General features: G+C 45.2%; 1 protein-coding gene across 1 annotated transcript in view; it reads left to right on the top strand.

Annotated features, from left to right (window-relative positions):
* CGNL1 (cingulin like 1) overlaps positions 1–19,815 on the top strand; it is a 155,764-nt gene that overhangs the window by 100,506 nt on the left and 35,443 nt on the right. The window lies entirely within an intron of this gene.

The raw sequence follows: 19,815 nt of genomic DNA, 5'->3' as shown, positions 1-19,815 counted from the left end.
TGCCAGCCCCAATTTCACCCAATATAACGTAATGCCAAATGTAATGTGGTGGCACAATCAATATGTTAGTATAGATATAATCATACAGGACATTTGCATCACCTCAAAAATCCCTCTAGCTTCAAAAGCAGAGTCACAGACAATATGCTTCCACCCACTGGTTCTGTTCCCCCAATGATCACAACAGCAAGGGCTGGGCCAGCCCAAAGCTAGGTACTTGATCCACATGTCCTATGTGGCTGCAGAACCCAAGTACCTGGACCATCTGCTGCTCTCTCAGGCCCATTATCATGGAGTTGAGTTGGAGTAGAGTGGCTGGAACTCCACTGGTGCCCATATGGAATGCCAGCGTTGCAGTCTATGACTTCACCCACCATGCCACAACACCAGCCCTGCTGCTGTCCTTTAATATCCACACTCCGTCTCTACCTGTTGCTTCTTTATTCAGTTTAGCACAAATGCTAGTTTGTTCTCTGGCTTTTGAATTTTATCATTTCAGGGTGTCAGATATGGACACAATCATACATTACATTTTTATGCTTAATTTTTTTCATTAAGCATAATTTTCTGGGGGATTAACTTAAGCTGTTGCAAGTATGAAGTTTTTTTTTTTCTTATTTAGGTTGTTTTCCATGACATGGCTGGCCCAGTATTCATTTAATAAACATTTTTCTGGGGCTGGCATTGTGGCAAAGCAGGTAGAAAGTGATACATATGACAATGTCATCTTGTTGGGATGGGCTGTAGTTAGTGTTCCAGCTGCTCCTAATATTTTTCTCCTTTGAAGTTTCATTTCAAGTTACTTGATAGAGACAGAGAAAACTGGAGGCTGCTCCTGGTACTGATTCTGGCCCCAGATGGTGGCAAAGACCATTTACTCTTTTTTTTTTTTTTTTTTTTTAAGATTTATTTTTATTACAAAGTCAGATACACAGAGAGGAGAGACAGAGAGGAAGATCTTCCGTCCGATGATTCACTCCCCAAATGAGCCGCAATGGCCCGGTGCGCGCCGATCCGAAGCCAGGAACCTGGAACCTCTTCCAGGTCTCCCACGCGGGTGCAGGGTCCCAAGGCTTTGTGCCATCCTCAGCTGCTTTCCCTGGCCACAAGTAGGGAGCTGGATGGGAAGTGGAGCTGCCGGGATTAGAACCGGCGCCCATATGGGATCCCGGGGCGTGTTGAAGGCGAGGACTTTAGCCGCTAGGCCATGCCGCCGGGCCCGAGACCATTTACTCTTAAGAATAAAGTGTTTAGGTTCTTGCAGGCAGGCATAACATCAGTTATAGCTCTTAGGTAGGTTGTTATTGAGTTCTCTTCTACAAATACTTTTCTGGGTGTTAGTTTGTTTAAAATTATCAATGAATGGTGAAGTTTCTCTGCATTTATTTATGATTATGGCATCTAAGAATAAAATTCACTTGATCATAATGTATAATTGTATTTGCTGCTGGTAATTTGTTAAAGATTGAATGTCTTTGTTGAGGGTTATGGATTTGGGAGTATCATCTGTTTGGTTTTTACATTAGGGTTTATGGGCATTATTAAATAAATTGAAGTTTTTGCCTCTTCTATTCTCTGTATTTTCTGGTAGAAAAACACTGGTGTGTTTTCTGTTGTCTTTTTGTTTTTTTGCTTGGTGGAGTTGTTCAATGGTTGGAGCTGAGCCAATCCGAAGCCAGGAGCCAGGAGCTTCTTCTGGGTCTCCCACTTGGGTACACGTTTCCAAGGTCTTGGGCCATCCTCGACTGCTTTCTCAGGCCACAAGCAGGGAGCTGAATGGGAAGTGGGGCTGCCAGGATTAGAACCGGCGCCCATATGGGATCCTGGCATATTCAAAGCCACTTTAACCTTGAACTTTAGGCACTAGGCTACCACGCCAGGCCCTCTTTATGTTGTCACTATTAGTTTCTATTTCATCTTTATTATCTCCTCCCAAGTGCTTGCTTTGGTTTTATATTGTTCCCCCCTTTGTAATACTTTGGAGATGGAAGCGAAGACTATTGAATTTACATTTGTTTGATACAAACTGTGCTATAAGTTTTATTTGTAGTTTCATTCAAGTCAATGTATTCATAAACATTTTTTGAAGTTTGCTTTTGAGCTCTTGATGATTTGTAAGTATGTCCTATAATTTCTAAGTGGATGTTTTCCTGTTATCTTTGCTGACTTTCAGTTCAGTTGCATTTTTTCAGAGAATGCAGTCTTCTGGACTTGTTTTACATTTAGTGGGATTTCTTTTATGACTCAGGATATGTTTTATCTCAGTATAAATTTCTTTTTTTTCCACCTCAAAATTGCATATTTTACTAGAAAGGAATTTTAAAATGGTAAATACAGAACAGTCTCAGGGAGTTCAACGATTTTTCTTTGACAGAAGAAATAGTTAGCAGTTGGAAAAGGCATCCTTAACCATTCCTAGTCTTTTATCAGACAGAAAATGGGAACGTTTCCTTTCTGATGGTTTACAGACCCAATCATGTTTGGATGTTAAAAGTAGGTGGTTGTGTATATTTGGATTATCACATTGTCTGACTGAGTTTTTTTGCTATTCACACAGTAATTTTTCTTTTGAGCTGCTTTCATGGGAATGTTTGAAATTATATTGGAAAAACATACCAGAGTGTAAGAAAAATGCGTGTTTTGGATGTTGCTTTTTATTAGCGGAGATTGGTGGAATAAATTTTGTCTTCACATAAGAAAATTCAGATATAAGACAGAGCGCATTGGTAAGCAAGGTGGCAAGGTTTAGTAGGTGGGGGATCCATTAGAGCAGAGCAGCATCTCCAGACTACCCTGAGAGGGAACACTCAGCCACTGAGGCCGGGGAAAGCAAGATTCCCTGGTTTAATGGAGACACCACACATGGCAGGTCAGGTGGGTGGCTAGGAAAGAGCTGAGAGCTGAGCACCCAGTCTGGACTCAAACAGGGACTTCTAAGAGGAGGGTTCCGTTCTTCCCCTCCTCCCTCTCCTCAGCACAGAGGATTAGCTGAGTGTGAATTAGGCCTGCAAAGTGTCAGTACTCAGTGCTATCAGACTGTGTAGTTAGGGGGCTAGGGTGAACTGAGGAGCTTTCACTTTGGTGCCTTCCTTGAGGGGCAGGTGGTGTTGCCCAATGTTATCAGGACGGATAATCCATTTGGAGCTGAGTAGAGAGGATTCTCCTGGGACACCTTGCTTTGGGATGGGGAGCAAGAGGCTAGCCCTTCTGTGAAGTTATGGGATCTAAGCAGGAGTTTGTGGTGTAAAATCCTGGGCTGCTTTTCAGCTGGGACCGATGCCTTGCTTCCTGAGTCTTCTCTCACACATGCAGGCTGATTTCCAACTTCCTGCCTAATATTTTGACAACTGCACTTTTCCTGCCTCACACTACACTTTGAAAATGCTTTTAGGCAAAGACACGTGTGGTGTCCCCACACCCTTTTAATAGCAGTGATGTAGTTCATTGGTTGATGATCTCGGAGCAGGTGAGCCACCTGCCATCTCTTCTGCTGTCCCAGTCTCCCTGAGCTCTGCTGAATTCCAACGTGTCCCTCTTGGAGAAACTAAAGGGTCTGCCAAGGCAAGGAAGCCATCCAGGGGAGAGGAATTCAGAAATTCATGAATAAATGAAGATGAGTCAGACCCAGGGCCCTGGCTGACTCAGACAGGCCGAGGTGATGACCTTGTTGAATCAGCTGCCTTGCTTGTGCTCCGGGGCAGGTGTAGGATCAACTGTGCTGAAGCCTGAAATGACGACTCTCCCAGGGCTTGGTTCATTGACATGGACTAGGAATTTGACCCCAGTCAAGCTTCCCAGCCTCTCTTGTAGTAGTTGGTCAGGAAAAGGTAAACCAAACTAATTCCATAACTTTGTTCCTCTCTGTGAAGAAATGGGAATGATGCAACTGTAGAACAAAAGCAGTAGAGGGCGGTGAATAAATAACAGAGAGAGATGAACAGGATTGGAAAGCAATACAGATCTTAGACTCTTATATAAGAACCATAGACTGTTTTTATCACCAATTCTGGCTGATTCTGTCTAGTGTATCTGTTTCTTCTTCCTCTATCTCATTCCTGGAGTTCTGCTTATGGTCATGGTTTGGAGGAAATGAGAGTGTGTTGTGAAGGGTGACCTTGACAACTTTTACACTAAGTAATTGACTCAATATTGGATGCATTGAGAAATGCAGAAGGGTGTCAAATCTAGGAGTGCTGAATGGACTGACATTTTCTCTGTGTTCTTTTCTTTTGAGTCTGAGTTGAGTTTGAGAAGTCATGGAACATCTAGGAATGAATGACTGGCATATAAGAGGCTAGGCTAGAGTTGAGTAGTACCAATGGGCTTTTGCAATGTGGAATGATCCAAGGGAAGAGAAGAGGTTACTTGAATTCTGTCCTAATAGTATGTTCCCATTGGGAGGAGTATTCCAGAACATCACACAGATATCAGTAATTGTAGGTCTGGCTCTCCCAGCTATGCTTAAGTCACTGTGGAGATAATCCATTTCTTTGGAGCTAGTTCTCCTAACCCTGTTCAACTGTTCCGTGATGCAAACCAGGCTTTCAGTAGAGAAAAGGGTTTTAGCACACAGATCTAGAATGTCTTGCTACCAGCATAATTACACAAACTCTACATGCATAGCAAGTAGAAAGACTAAGATAAGATCCTCTGGTGTGTGTAAGCGTTTGTGGTAGGGTGAGTTGTAGTGAGTAGGTGAAACTTCACATTTACTGTGATACAAAAGGGCTCCTTTGAGAAAGAAGTCTTTCCCAGATTGTGAGTTCCTCTGGTTCATGTCTCAAATGGCCACAATGGCTGTGGCTGGGCCAAACCAAAGCCAGGAACCCAGAACTCTGCGTGGGTGGCAAAGGCACTTAGGCCACCATCTGCTGCTTTTGCAGGTGCTTTAGCAGGCAAAACAGCTGGGACTTGAATCTGTGCTCCTACACAGGATACTGGTGTTGCAAGTAATGGCTTAACCCACTGTTTTACTATGTCTACCCTGAAAGACTCATCCACTTTTTTTATGTACAGCCATTGACATACCAGAAGTACTCACACATTTGGTTAATAACACAATGAAGGAATGAGCACAAGATCAAATGGTTTATTGATTTTACTGTATGCAACACTTGTTGTGGTAGTGGTCCCTGTACTCAGAGATGCTCATTGTGTAGCTTATAGGCAACCTACTAATGGGATGATGACCCCAGAAGGCAATAAGTACCATTTTTGTCTTCCCTAGGGCATCCTGAAGGTCATTGTGAGATTGTTTCAGTAAGGGTGCTAAAGATGTATTCATCACAAGTAGACTTCAGATGGTACTGGTGGGCTAACTCTCTATGTTCCTTCTCCCTGCCAACTTTGCTCTCAAGTATTTCTAGTGAGATTTTATTTATTCAGTGAAACTTTTACTCAAATTCTCAGTTATGATCGTTTTGGGAAAGTGCACTGATTCACCAGCTAACTAACACCTTAGGATTCTCAGATTGATGAAGCCAACTTAAAATAACCTTGGCAGTGAGGCAGGAACCTCTTAATACAGGAGGTTAGAGGTGAGTTCCACTACCCAAAAGTTGAGGTTTAGAAGATGAGGAGGGCCTACCTTGATCTACTTCCTTGGAGCCATCACAAATTTCAGCATTACACTCCAATCCTGATGTATGGTGCGAAGATTAAGGGATGCCGAGTCTTTACTGGCAAAACTCAGGGAACTAGGCTGACAACTTTAAATCCTGATATTTTTTCCTAGATTAAACCCAAGGCTACTCACAAAACCACATGTGATAAAACAAGTATGTATCTATTATAAAAGATCATAGATTTATTTATGAATTTAAAGAGTATTTCTTAGAGACAAAATAGAGCCCAGCTGTACAGCCCAAGGAGATCCTGATGGTGAAGTGAGATGTGGTCAAAATGAAAAATGCAATATGATCTGTGTCATGATTTTTGTTCATTAGAAAAAGGCTTTTCCTCAAGGCAAATAAAGTTTATGTGGACAGGCACTTTTGGAAGTCAAACTTCAATGTATTTCTTAGCCTGTGGGCACGAGGACTCTATGGGCAGTGAGGGGGAGGAGGCTGATGTTTCCACTATCCCTCCAGGTTCCCACAGTCAGCTGTACATGTCCCAGGTTTACATATCAGGAGGGAGAAAAAAATGATCATTGTTCAAAGGTTGGGAACAATCCCACTGGATGTGGTTTTTCTAGTCTCAACTTTTACTTCCATTTTTGAGAAGTGTGATATCACTCCTGTCCTTCGGTGCATTGGATAAGTGAATCCACCATATGTGAATATAAGAGGAATTAGGATTCTGTGATCTGGTTTGATATCAGAGTTGTACAAGGCAAGGAAAGTAAATAGGTTAGACCAGAACTAATGCTGTTGATAGTTCATGATTTCAGATTTGCAGTGAAGTAAATGGTGATAAAGCTCAGCCTTGTGGATTCTCTTGTGAAAGTGTTAATAATTCAAGTAAGAGCTGAAAAGAGATGTTTCCTCAAAATCAGAAACATTCGGAATCAGTCTACTTGTACTGTCTTCTTTTCCACAGGGTGTCTGGGAAAGGACATTGGGTCACAGACAGATTTGGGCGGCATTTCCTAGTGATGAATCACGAGATGATTGGTCTTGTTTTATGAACTTGTTTCCATGTGTGCCATGAACCTCACACTTATTTCCTGCTTCCATTTCTTTCATTTTGTAGAGATTAAGTATATTATGAAGGAACCATAGGTTAATAGACTTTTGAATGACCATGAATTTTGACAGGAGCATAGATGCTCCTAACTAAGCTGCACCTACCATCATATTTTAGAAACCTCTGAGGTCCCATGTAGTGAATTCAGTGAGATATGTTCCTAAATTCTGTACTGTTCCGTCAGAGTTTGTAATAGATACTTGGTAACTTCTCGCACTGAAGGGTATTAATCAAATAGCATGTGTTTTGAGCTTCAGTTGCATCTGTAACATTGGTTTGCATATACTTACCTGGCAGGGGAGATACCATGAACATTGGTTTGCATACTCTAGCTAAGGAAATAAAGAAGGCAAATTGCAGACCCTCGGGCCCGGCGGTGTGGCCTAGCGGCTGAAGTCCTCACCTTGAAAGCCCCGGGATCCCATATGGGTGCTGATTCTAATCCCGGCAGCTCCACTTCCCATCCAGCTCTCTGCTTGTGGCCTGGGAAAGCAGTCGAGGACGGCCCAGAGCTTTGGGACTCTGCACCCGCGTGGGAGACCCAGAAGAGGTTCCTGGTTCCCAGCATCGGATTGGCGCGCACCGGCCCGTTGCGGCTCACTTGGGAGTGAAACATCGGATGGAAGATCTTCCTCTCTGTCTCTCCTCCTCTCTGTATATCCGGCTTTCCAATAATAATAAAATCTTTAAAAAAAAAATTGCAGACCCTCAAGAGCTCCATGCTCTCTTCCTAAATACAGGTGTGGTTAGGATGAAAACCTATGCCACTATTGCATAGGAATATAAAAAGTCACTTAAAAAAGTAAAGCCTAAATATAAATAAAATTTTATCAGGAAAAATATGGGCTTCCAAGAACTTTAAAAAATTTTATAAATTTATTTTTAAAGGTTTATTTTTATTGGAAAGGCAGATATACAAAGAGGAGGAGAGACAGAAAGGAAGATCTTCTGTCCAATGATTCACTCCCCAAGTGGTAGCAACGGCTGGAACTGAGCCAATTCAAAGCCAGGAACACGGAGTCTGTTCTGGATCTCCCATATGGGTGCAGAGTCCCAAGGCTTTGAGTTGTCCTTGATTGCTTTCTCAGGCCACAAGCAGGGAGCTGGATGGGAAGTGGGGCAGCCAGTGCCCAAATGGGATCCCGGTATGCTCAAGGCAAGGACTTTAGCCGCTAGGCTACAGCTCCGTGCCTGAACTTTTTTTTTTTTAAATGCTTGTTGCTACTTAAAAATTACACATTTATAGGTTAACCTAACAACTTTGTGCTTTCAAGGCATAGCCATTGAATGACTCTTTGTTAACTGGATAGTGTTTGGGTGAGAAGGAGGGGCTTGGAAGGTTCTGCAATCCCAACTTGAGGGACCAAAATGCTCTATTTATGATAGAAATGTAAGGTGGAGGTCTCTTCTTTCTGTGCATCTCCAGGGTTGTGCTGTCTTTGTTAAATCCCTGCGTGTGAAAGCATCCATTTCTGCCACTGTACTTCTCCTTGGTCTTTGTTTCCCACCCTTGCTCCAGAGCCAGCATGTAACACTCCCCATGTGAGCGCAGCTCCTAAATAAGCCATTCATATACAAGGAGGCTGTTATACGTAGAAAATGTGAAAGCATAAAGAAGGATGGATTTTATTTTGGAAAAAGACCTCATCCCATGAACTTCCCATTCTTTCTGTTCGGGGTAACTGGTCCTGAGCCTCCATTTTAAGCTATTCATAAACTGGTGTACATGTCATTTTCTGTCTTAGAACAACTGGACTCTGAATTTCTGTTCGTTCCTGAACTCCAGCCACGTTGGATGGAGCGTAGTGTTTAGCTGGCATCCCCTCCAGCAGACGTTGGCCAAGGGTGTTTCTGGAAATTCAAGTTTCTCGGCATGACCTCAGACATTGGCATGATGGCCAGTCTTCTAAATAGCTCCATGTGCTTTGTGTGTAACACGGACTGGGGAGCTGGAAGGCGGCTAGCTGCTTTTCTCAGCACGCACTCACTTTTCCTTTGCTCCTTTGTGGAGACTTAGCCATTCCTTGTGTGACAGGAGCTATGGAGATGACTGTCATCACTTCGACTACAAATGGCTGGAAAGGCTGACCTGCTTTATTTGTACATTCATCTAGAGCCTTCATAGAGTAGCTGATTAGTTTGTGTAGCTTGGCCCTGTCCTGTGGGTCCTCAAACTGGGGGAGTTTCCTGTAGATTCTACAGGAAGTTTTTCCTGTGAAGTCATGGAAATCACTTGCATGTGTGACCCAGAAACCAGCTGTCAGCAGCCCGTTGGCCTGATGTCACTGGTCTCTTTGTTTGTTCCACCAGCTCTCACAGTGTGTTTGGATCTCATGGCCAACCGTCTCTGTTGGTTGCCTGTTTGTTCCTGTAATGAAGTGTCTAAACAGGTTACTCTCTGAAGAGCAGGGATTTCTATAGCTTACGCTTTGGGAGATTGAAAGTTCTAGATAGTGACTCGTTGGATCAGCCTCTGCTGGGAGCCTACTATCAGTCCGCTGTATCACATGGCTAGACAGGAGCACCTGTGTCTGTCTCTTCTCTCTCATAAAGCCACCAAGATTCGCTCACTGAATCAAGTCCCATCTTGATGACTGTACTAAATCAAAGCACCATAATTGGATTAAGTTTCTACCTTGTGAATCTATAACTTTGGGGCATTAAGCTCTAGCATGAGTCTGGGGGCAGGGAGGAGGACAAGCTGTGTTCCCACAGTGGCACTTTCTCCTGGATTGCGAAGGGGGAGGGATTTCTGGACCCCCAGCTGGTTTGCACACAGCAAGGAAGCTTTGCTTCATCCCGTGGGAAGGTTTGGCTTGCACATCAAGAACTCTTGGCGTTTAGCACCTGTTTGTTCATCTAAAATCAGTCTTCACGCGAAACGTGAATTTCTGGTTTTTCTGTGATGACTTCTCAAAAACAGCCTGAATTTGCCCTTTCGACCTAGAAACACTACCCAGGAGAGAGCAAAGATGGCAAATATCAGCCCCAAGGATTCTCAGTCTGGGAAAATACAAAGGTTTTGCCACTATGCGCTTTCCAGCATCTATGTTTTAAAGCATTGAGGGACAGTTTTAGGGTGTGCTGGCAAACACCAGAAAAGAGAGCATTACTGTAACCCACACTGTCTTGTATAACAGTTTGGCTTATGATCAGCACTATTTATCCTGACATCCACTGGCTGTAATGAAGTTCTAGTATCTCCATTCCATTGTGGCTTTAGTTCGTGCCATGTGGAAGGTGAGGGAAGTGTGAAGGCATCTATTTTCCTGGGAAAGCATAACTTTGGAACCACATATGGCATCTAATTGACAAGAAAAAATGAAAACCTGTTTCCAAAAGGCCAAGAATGTCTTAGCAATGCAGATAAATGTTGCTTGTAAAAGCAAAACTGATAACCAGGAGTGACTCTGCAGTGGAGCCTCCTGAACTCTGGGGAGTAGAGATAAGATAAAGGAGTGAAAGAGGAGGGAAGTGTGTGTTTTCAGGGAAAATGTCCAAAGGATTGTGTTTTAACACAGTTGGATGGGCTCACAGAGGCAACAGATACGTTAAATAAATACAAAGCCCAAATAACCTTGTTTTTTACTTTGTGGGATCTTGAAATCAAAATGTGACTGTTTCTAAGAAAACCATTATAATTATCAGGAAAATTATCTACTGATAATTTGACCCTATAATTTGAGTCAAGACCAATTTATGGCATTCCAAGTCTGGTTTTTTGGTTTTGTTTTATTTTGTTCTTTTAAGAAAAATTATCAAGCCTCCCTCCCCCCCCCCAGTGTGATTTTTGCTAATTTTTGACAGGTTATGCAGGCTATTCTGGAGACTAAAAGCATGTACTGTGAGGCATACCTGCATCAGATGGCCTGGTTTCCATGCCCAGCTTGGGATCCAGCCTCCAGCCCCTACTGGTGCAGACTCTGAGAGGTAGCCATGATGGCCCAATTATTTGGTTTCTGTCATCCCAGACCTGAATTGAGTCCCCAGCTTCCGGTTTTAGCCCTGGCCATATGCATTTCAGAACTGACCCAGCAAATGGAAACTGTTTTTTGTCTATTACCATGTCTCTCAGTAACATGTGCTTTAGAATCAGACTCAAGTTGAATCGTGGTTGTATGATGTGGAGCATGTCACTTAATTGCGAGCCCCAGTCTCCTCATTGGTGACATCTGGATAGTAGCAGAGGGCACCCCACAGAGCTTCAGGGAGGAAGAAAAGAAGATGGTATATTCCAGGTTGCCAGTAGTGAGGTTCAGAGCACTCTGGCTTCCAACAGGCATTTGGCATTGCAGGAGTGAGAAGAGAGAGGGGTACAGGCTGTGCAACTGCTCTTGGCCTTTGGCCTGGCAGCTCTGAGGGCTGTGCTCCTTGTGGAAGTTGCATGTGAGCAATGAGAGCAGCTGTATCTAGGAATAGAAGGCCCCATGTTTGCTGTGCTTGCTGCGACAGGGATGGCCCTGGAGATAGAAGGCCAAGAAATGATAGTCCCAGCTGGTGTGGAGCCAGGCATCTTCTGGCAGGTCTCCGAGGGGTTCCTGGTGCATCTGCTGACTTCAAATAAAGGGCACTGTGACAGCAGTGGTTCAACAGGAAAGAAAGCCCTCGCCAAGAAGGCCTCTTTGTTTGTTCCACTGTGTGTGTGCACCTTGTCTGCCTTGGCGGGCGGAACTAGATGTTTGCTTTGCAGAACAAAGAACAGGCCTGGTTAGATTGGAGCAGGGGCAATAGGGAGGCAGGGGAGGGACGCTGGCTCCCAGCAGTGTTCCTCTTGGTTAAAGGACAGTCTGGGAGAAGCATCTGGCCTGGGTCTCCCTGTTTCCCAAGGGCAAAAAGAATGACATTCACAGGCTTCACCTTTGATCCGGTGAAGTGAAGTCCCAGAAGAAAAGGTTGAAGGTGTCTTGACCATCTTGTTGGGGACAGCTGCTGGCCACGGAGAGGGATTCAAGGAGGTCTACAGAAAGGGGCAGATCTGTGGGAGTGGAGAGGGGTGAGCACAGCCTTGGGTGGGCCCTGCAGAGGGGCAGGGTTGGGGTGGTGGTGTTTAACCTCAAGGCTGGGCTGAGCCAAGCACCTGTGCAGCTGAGAGGTGCCACACATGGTGGCAGTGGCTTCTGTGACCGCCTGCTGGGGTGCAGCATGGCATGCAGAGGGAGGTCTTAGGGCTGACATCAGCTGGCACCTTGGCTCCAGGGCCCTCCTCTTTAGTAGTGTTCAAGATGTCTTCCCTGCCCTTGGGGATTGAAGACGGGAAAGGCCTGGGTGTCAGACAAAAGCAACCAGATGCCTTGAAGCATCCATGCTTGACGTGCATTGTTTCCTGCTGTCTAGGATGCATTTCTCTTCCTTCCCTGCTTGGTGCCCAGCACTAAGCAGCTCAACTAATCTCTCCCAGGTAGATTTAAGGCTCCTCCTTTGATTTTAATCTTATTGTGGACTACATTGTATTATTAACACTTTGTTCACGCTGAGTGTTCCTATTTTAGTTGATGGGTGCAGTATATATAAAATGGAAAAAGGAAGGAAGGAAGGAAGGAAAGAAGGAAGGAAGGAAGGAAGAAAGAAATTATTTTCCCTTAAGTGTTTCTGTGGGGCCAGAAACTGCATTAAAGTTCTTGAGCAAAAATAGACATGCATTTTCTGTCTTCAAAAAGTTCAGTCTAATGAGAAGATTAAAAAAAATTGTAGGGCCTGGCACAGTAGCCTAGTGACTAGTCTTTGCCTTGCACGCTCTGGGATCCCATATGGGTGCCAGTTCGTTTCCTGGTAGCCCCACTTCCCATCCAGCTCCCTGCTTGTGTTCTGGGAAAGCAGTCAAGCATGGGCCAAGGCCTTGGGATTCTGTACCCCATGGGAGACCCGGAAGAGGCTCCAGGCTCCTGGCTTCAGTTCGGCGCAGTTCTGGCTAATTGCGGCCACTTGGAGAGTGAATCATCAGATGGAAGATGTTCCTCTTTGTCTCTCCTCCTCTTTGTTTATCTGACTTTCCAATAAAAATAAATGTATCTTAAAAAAATTATAGTTAAAAATGGCATCTGTGACAAAGTTCCTGGATGAATGGGCTAAGATCTGACCCAGCCTGGAGGATAGTCACCCTTTATGTGAAGAGGTGACTGTCAGGTTGGGTACAAGCTAACAAGGGTAGAGGCTTCCAGGTCGGTGTGCAAAAGCCCTGTGGTGGGAAGAAGCAGCATGGTGTAGGAGGGAGCTTTAAAAACAGGGCAGTGGGGCCTGGTGCCAGTAGCGTAGTGGCTGAAGTCCTCACCTTGAAGACGCAGGGATCCCATATGGGCGCCGGTTCTAATCCTGGCAGCCCTGCTTCCCATCCAGCTCCCTGCTTGTGGCCTGGGAAAGCAGTCGAGGATGGCCCAAGACCTTGGGACCGTGTACCCAAGTGGGAGACCCAGAAGAAGCTCCTGGCTCCTGACTTCGGATTGGCTCAGCTCCAACCAGTGCAGCCGCTTGGGGAGTGAACCATTGGATGGAAGATCTTCCTCTCTGTCTCTCCTCTGTGTATATCTGCCTTTCCAAAAAAAAAAAAAAAAAAGTATATCTTTAAAAAAATCATAAAAAATACAGGGCAGTGGAAGGATGGGACGAGTGAGGAGGAAGAATGTGGTGGGAGATTCAGCTGGAAGGGTGAGTAGGCCATGCAGGCTGTGTGGGTTGCTGCCTTAAGGGCACAGGGAGACATGAAGTAATTTGAAGGTTTACTCTTATTTGAAAGGTGGGGGAAATCATAGAATATTGTAATCAGAAGAGAGCGATGGGGAAGGATGGCTTAAGGACCTGTTTACTGTCCTCAGAGAAAAATTGGCAACCTGGGCTGATTGGGTTCTGTGGAGGATACTTGGAAACGCATTTGGGAACTTCTGGATAATGTGAAATGGTTTTTCTTATTATGGGACTTATCAGAGCCTTTAATATGTAAGCCAGATATGGGTTCTGATTTTCCCAGAGAAGTGTCAACCATAAGAAATTTTCAGAATGGTAAAAATGGACCATAAATTCCCCAAAGAGTCTTCCCCATGACTTTTCTTCGGTGGGGGAAACGCAGTATGACCTAGTGCCTTGTTTGGGGGATCCTTTCCAAAGAGGGGTCTGGTGCTGTGCTTAGGTCTGTGGTTGAGAATATGTGGATCCACCAGGCAGAAAGGAATGTGCCCCAGGGTTCGAGTGGAAGAGAAGCTGGAGCCAGCCCCTGACGCCAGCTGGGAAGGTCTTACAGGCCAGCCTACGCATTGTTTCCATTGCTGTGTGCTATGATGGGAGTCCTTCTGGGCTCGGCAAGTGGACAAGCGTCCTCTTGGCAAGGTCTTTTCTGGAAGGTGTCTAGTAATTGGCTAGGTGATGAGGTGTCCTGGGGCTGAGCACGCAGGAGTCTGGGCTTAGAGGAGCGGAATGAGGAGTTCAGGAGGCCGAGGAGGAGGTGGAAGCTGTTTTTCTTCACAGCCTGGCTTCTTGGTGGGCAGCCACTGTTGGCGACAGAAAGCAAAGTGCAACCCTTCTGTGCTTTTCAGAGGCCACGGAAGTGCCAGGGTTCTCCGGGAGCCCTGCGTGCGGTGCAGGGGAACAGAAGGTGCAGGTCTGAGCTGTACAGCGCTCTCCGCGGAGCAGCAAGGCCGCAGCTTGGGCTCCCAGAGAACACCTGATGAGGGTGCTGGGATGGCGGTCAGGCTGGCAAGTTCCTGGCCTGGCTGAGATTTCACTGGGTGACTTAGAAAAAGCCACTTCCCTTTGCCAGATCCCCCTTGTGCCCATTTGGAAAATAAAGGGCCATAGTAAATGCCAGGCCCTGATTTAGGTTGAAAATTCTGGTCATCTGAGGGAACAATGCTCATTAATTAGGGCAGCCATTTATCACGCTTAGCAGAATTTGTGAAAAATTTAGATTGAGAATAGAGCCTTAAAAAAAAAAACTGCACCATGTCCAATTCACAGTCTTCTGAACTTCAGGCATCTTTTCTAAGGCGAAAAGATATAGCCAAGTGAGGCAGAGTTCAGATGGACCAGACCTTCCAACGATGCAAGCTAAACAGCACCCTAATGAGGAAATCTGCTAATTGGGTACTCTATTTAGGGACAGAAGGTGCTAAACATTTATTTTTATGTGGGGTGTTTGGAAGCTGAAAACATTGTCTCAGAAACATTGCCATGAAACAGGGCTAGCTCCTTAGGCCAGCTAGCAAAAGTGGATTTAGTTCATGACATAATGAAAATAGTTTGTATTGTTTTTAAGATTTATTTATTTTTTTATTGGAAAGACATATTTACAAAGAGGAGGAGAAACAGAGAGGTCTTTCACGCATTGATTCAGTCCCCAAATAGCAATAATAGCCAGAGCCGGGCAGATCTGAAGTCGGGAGCTGCTTCTGGGTCTCCCTCGCAGGTGCAAGAGCCCAAGGATCTGAGTCATCCTTTGTTACTCTCTCAAGCCACAAATAGGGAGCTGGAACTGAAGTAGAGCAGCTTGAACCTGAAACTGCCCAAGTGGGATGCTAGCACTGCAGGCAGAGGATTAGCTTGCTATGCCAGGGTGCTGACCTCAGTTTGCACATTGCTAAAAAGTGATAAAAATATGTGGTAGAGCAGAGTTTGTGTTTTTGGTGAATAATTTTTCCTTCTACTTTTAATTTTATGGTACAATTCCATAGGCTCTCGTATTTCCCCTAACCCTTCCCCATATTCTCTCTCCCCAACTTATTTTCCCCATGCTATTATAATAGTATAGTATTTCATAAGCAATCATAAGTCCATCATTCTGTTATTTGTGTCCTGACATTGCTGGTACAGACAATGGCAGACAGTCCAGCATCCCATTGTCAAGATATATCCAGCAGTTTCATTGGCATTCCATCTGTGATTTGGAAGTAGAGATGCATACTGCATCGTATCTTCACATCTAGATATGATAGTCTCTATCACATGGTTACTATACGTTCCCTTAAATGAGAAGCCATGAAACAAAAACAACAGGAATAAAAATAAAATGAAAGATTTGTAGCACCATGGAGGTAAGTAACATGCTACTGAATAACCAATGTGTCAATGGAGATACGCTCCTAGGAATATATCCAAAGGAAATGAAAACTGTATGTGAGAAGGGATCTGTAATCCTGTGTTTACAGCAGCACCATTTACAATAGCAAAGACATGGAAACAACCCAGATGCCCATCCACAAATGAGTGGTGAAAGAAACTATGGTACACCTACTCAGCCATGTGTGATACAGACTGTCTTTGCCCATTTCTTCACAGGGTTTTTTTTTTTTTTTTAACTATTCCTGGGTTTCTGAAGCTCTTTGTAGATATGATCTCAAGGAGCTGTCTGAGAAATGCATGGAGACTTAAGGATATTGGTGGTGGTTAGATGGGAGGGAAGGGGGAAGGGGCTGGGCCAGAAAGGGGATGGGATGAGGAGCAGGACCCCAGTAGCAATTCCCTGTGGCTCTTGCACTGTTGCTTACAAAGGGGGAATTCTGGGATATGTCCCATGGACATCTTTGGATCTCGAAATGGCCAAAGCCTTTTCTGGTTCCTGGGCCTTAGTTGAAACCCCATGTTTTCTTTTTGGCTTCCATGCACCTGTGCAGGATTTGATGGTTTTATTCGCTGGGAGGTTTTGTCTCAGAATTAAGGGATCATTGGTAGTCAGGATGGGGACAGGCTGGCTCCTTTTGGCCATGGCTGTCATACTGAGGCAGTCATGGGTACTCAAGCCCCTTGGAACATGCAATGCAAAGTGAAGACTGGCTGGTCTGAGGGAGGTCATGTTTGAAAGGCTGTGGTCTGGAAGAAGTGTGCACCCTCCTGAGCGGGGCCCAGTGACACTGAAGGCTTGCAAGCCTCAACTTAGCATGAAGTGTCCACAACCAAGAGCAATGAAAGCCTGCACAGGCTAGTTCAGAGGCGATGTGTTTGTAGTCCCCGGATGGCTGTGTCCCTGGCAGAGACATAGGGTAAGGTGGGAGGGAATATTGGACATTCAGATTAGGGTTTGAATGTGGGATTCTGGATACGGAGGATTGAGTGACTATGCAGTCCTATTTTATCTTGAGAAATGGAAGCTGTGGTGGGGCAGAGAGGAAGTTAATCATATTGGCTACATAGACACCATCAGATAGCCACAGCCTGGTAGACCATTTGACCTTTGTGCTTGGGAGTTTCTCTTTGTTCAGAGGTTGTTCATATCTCCTTGGTGAACCCAATGAACACTCTTGCGATTCTGCAAACTCTTTAAGAATAATACTGCACCTTAACCATCTTGTATATTCCTCGAGTGTAGGCAGTCCATGATGGGCACTGGCCTCCTTAACTGGAATCCGTTCTCTGACCTTTATGGCTGCAAAAATGAGCCGTAGATACATTGCGATGTACCTCAGGTCCAATGTGATCCTAGCAGCCACCACGGGAATAAGAGCAGCCACCACGGGAATAAGACCCCTGCTCGCACTTCACTTCCAATGTTCTGTCCCTGTCAGCTACTTTCAGTGCCTAGAGAGCCATCAGAGTGTTTCGGTACCAGTAGGAACAGTTGGTTAATGTAGAGCCTGAGGACACATTGTTAGAGATGCTTCTAGTGTTTTGCTGAGAATTCTGAGGCAAATAGCAGGTTTTTCTACATGGCAAGTCTGGGACTCTTCTGAGCCTCACTGACTTATAGTTAGGGCCACTTCTGTGTGTCCTCCAACAGAAAAAGGAGAGATTGGGTGAGAATTGAACCAACAACCAGATCCCATCTATCCTGGCAATGATTGGTCTAAGGGGCTGGAGGCTGGAAAGTCATCATGCCACCTTGAATGTTTCTGACTAGAAGGAAGTCAGTGACTTATAGTCACATCCTGGAAGGCACGTGGTCATTCCTGTCCGGAACACTGCTGCTGACCCTTAGTCCGGGCAGGACACAGACCCCTGACAGCATCTCTGTCTTTGAGGAAGCCAACCTGTGAGTCACACACACTACTCCCTGAAAAACATCTCAGAGTGAGCAGGAGACCCTGCCCAGGTTGGGACATTTCTGTTTTCAGTCCTGGCTCCCTTTGCTGATCAGTTAGAGTGGTTGCCAGTCTCTGCAGGCTGGCCTGTGGGCCTTGTGGGAGCCTGCGCTGCTGGGGAACCACCAGCCACTTTGAAGGAGGAACTAAATAAAGGCCCCTCTCATTGTGTGTCTTAACTCTGGGGGGTCGCAGGAATCAGCTTAAAACTTGTGAAGGTCTTGGCCCAGTCCTTTGCCTCCCTAGGCAATGGCAAGGCTCTTCTCTTACAGCCATGGAGATTTCTGTCTAGAGTTCTTACAGCCATGGAAAATTGTGGACAAAAGAAAAGTGGATGTTGCTGATCTGAAGCCAGGAGCCAGGAACTTCCTCCAGGTCTCCCACGTGGGTGCAGGGTCCCAAGGCTTTGGGCCGTCCTCGACTGCTTTCCCAGGCCACAAGCAGGGAGCTGGATGGGAAGTGGAGCTGCCGGGATTAGAATTGGTGCCCATATGGGATCCCAGCACGTTCAAGGTGAGGACTTTAGCCGCTAGGCCATTGCATCGGACCCAATGAAAGAATTTTTACTGAAGGTTTAAAATGGCACAATTTCTAAAAGGAAGGGCTAATCCTCCACACACATGGACAGATGAGAGCAGCCAGTAGGAAAAGGAGATTTGCCAAATAGCAAGATTTCTAGAAAGAGGAGTAGAGTAGGGACCTCTGTGAGGACCTGTGACTTTCCAAATGGGGCCTTTGGCTTATCTTGTCAGGGGAAGTCCCCACACTGCCCCAGGTGGCAGCATTCTGGACAGCTTGTTTATCTTCTTCAAAAATCCTGTTCAACCTGTTGGACGTGTGTGTACTGACAGCGCACTGACATGTAACCATTTGTGAGGCTGAGTGTGTGGTGTGTCTTTGAGAAGGGACTCTAACTGCTATCTCATCGTGCCTGTCTTCTGTTCCCTCCCTCAGTGTCCCCCTGGCTGTGTGCAGTCCTGGAATGTGGCACTACATGGGAGCAGTCCCTCCTCACAGTCAGCTCTGCCCTGGGTGGTGTGCACCGAGTTCCAGCAACAGAGCTGCTACATGCTGGGTCTGACGTGCATTCAGACAGGGGCCTGGATAATACTTTATAAGTAGGATGTGATATTTTTTATCTTGGGAAACTGGGGAACACTTGGTAACGTTTTTATAGGTAGTGTTGAAAAAGCAAAAGCGTCATTGCACATGAGTAACCCGTGGCTGTGTTTTAAGAATCCTCTGCCGAGTGTGCACCTGTAGCTAAAGCTCGTGCTGGCAGGCTGGGATCCACATCCCTTTCCTTGCTGCTGTCCCTTTTGGAAGAACCTAGTAGCATCTTGCTGAGATCAGAGTCCGAGCAAGGTTCAAGTCCTGGTTGTGCACTTTCAGGCTTCCTTTGCGCTTGATCTGTGGCTGCTGCCAGCTGAATTCTGGGCCTGAATCATTGCTAAGAGGCAGGCAGTATAATGTGTCTATTCATTTTTACAGCACTGGAATAACCAAGACTTCAGGAAGAAGGGGCAGGGCCAATTAAGGTCTATTGACTCTAAGGCCTGAACTGTATTTTCAGAATAGAGAATTGACTACCTTAACCCTTTTAAGGATGCGATACAGTGGTTTCTTTAAGATTTGCTCACAGTTTGAGCAGCCAGCACCCTGTCTCATTGTCCATCACCCCACATGAAGCCCCTTCCATCTGCATTTCCCCTCCGTCTCCCCCACTTGCCTTGGGCTCTGTTGCTTCCTAATCTATTTTCTCTTTAATGATCTCCATCTTTCACACACTTCATGCAAACAGAATTATATGCCACTGGAAATTATTGAGCATGTTGTCTTTTGGGGAGAACCAGTTCCTTAGATGCAGCATATTTTTTATCATAGGTATTTTATCACTGTCTTTAGTACTTTATTTTTGTGATTTAAATGAGAAGCCATGTCAAATGCATTCTGTGAGCAAGTGTGAGACTATTGTCCTAACTCTTGTCTGGGACCCATGGCTCAGTTAGAGGTCACTCTGTAGCAGATCTTGCTGTTTCTTAATTATTTAAAAGGAAGCATTTTGACTTATTTTACATGAACATTGTGAAGAAAACCAAAGATATTTTTAGCCTACACAATCTCTGAATTA

This window comes from Ochotona princeps, chromosome 6 (genome assembly GCF_030435755.1).
Source record: "Ochotona princeps isolate mOchPri1 chromosome 6, mOchPri1.hap1, whole genome shotgun sequence".
In the NCBI taxonomy this organism is placed as follows: domain Eukaryota; kingdom Metazoa; phylum Chordata; class Mammalia; order Lagomorpha; family Ochotonidae; genus Ochotona; species Ochotona princeps.
Note: the sequence above shows the minus strand (reverse complement) of the source record. Positions and strands in the feature narration are given on the sequence as shown.